This window comes from Ornithodoros turicata, chromosome 3, assembly GCF_037126465.1.
Source record: "Ornithodoros turicata isolate Travis chromosome 3, ASM3712646v1, whole genome shotgun sequence".
Lineage (NCBI taxonomy): Eukaryota > Metazoa > Arthropoda > Arachnida > Ixodida > Argasidae > Ornithodoros > Ornithodoros turicata.
Genome location: NC_088203.1, coordinates 62,448,777 through 62,450,140, shown reverse-complemented (window position 1 = coordinate 62,450,140; position 1,364 = coordinate 62,448,777).

Sequence of the window (1,364 nt, the reverse complement as noted above, 5' to 3'; positions counted from 1 at the left end):
GTATCTATCTAAGATCTGTTCCTCCATAGTATTGGATCATTCATACTATATTAGCATGCTGGTCATTTGTTCAATTTCTACGAGACCAATCATGAATAATTACTTATGAAGATTAAAATATGACAGGAAAAAGCCAGACAGAATGGGAGCCGAACATTAACCTTTTTATGACCGGTATAATTGGTTAGTGCACTTGACCATGATCTGCAGGTTGATTCCTGTCGCTGTACTGGCTTTCTTGACAGGTGCTATATTTCGATCTGTCATGTTCCTAGATACCTTGAGGCTTGTGTAGTGCTTATTAGTTTGTTTCCAGCCTCAGAATAGTTAGTCTCCATCATGCCGATAAGTATGTGTCATGGTTGTGACGCATGGAACATGAATTTATGGCTGCAAGCATGGTAACAAGATCAACCCAGTCAGTGGCAGTGGAACAAAATAACTATTGAGAAAATGATTTGGTGTGTGTAGATCACTTGACTTTACTAGGATGATCGCGGTGTGGGAATGTGACATCAGAAAAAGGAATTAGATATTGACCTGAACCTGCATGACATAACGTATATTGACCTGCTTGAATGTATACAAAAAAATGCTGCAAGGTTTGTTTTCAATATACCTGACCCTACTGTAAGCATAGGTCAAGTAAAGCCTCAGTGCAAAATTCCTTTGTTGTCTGTATGGCATAAGATATCTCTGCTCATTTTCTTGTAGAAACTTCGATTCTAGTTCTTTTTATATCATACCAGCGCATTTTTCATCAGGTCGACTTGACCACCCCTATAAATTACAGCAAAGGTTCTTTCATACTGATGCCTACAAATTCTTGACATTACAGCTGGGCATTTCTGAATGGAACCACTTGTCAGTAGCAGTTGTTTCAATATCAGATTTACACCGATTTCAGGATATTTGTGAAGGAAAGTTTCTTTGACCACGTACGTTTCTTTTAAAGTTTGTTTTCAGTGTTTCTTCCCCCTTATGTAATGCCCTTCCATGGCCTTTAAGGTAAAATAAATGAAATGAAATGAAACCTGCAGGTATGGAATGAAAAAATTGATATAAGACCTTGCAGTGCACCCTTGATGCTCCAGAAGTGCGAGATTACGGGTAAGCTTTAGAGTTGTCCCTGACGTGGAAAATAAATCATCTGTTGCTATAAATGTTATGGAGCAGCTTTCATTTAGCTCACTAGCGGATAACGTGCATCACTGGTCAATTTATACTGGACCAGGCTGGAACTCCAACAGAGCACTCTCATCATTTAATGAATGGCAGTTAATGAAAAGACTCCAGCAGAGGGATACACTAGCATCACTTCCGCATCTCTCAAGGTCGAGCAGCAGCAAACGTTGGCTGTTGAG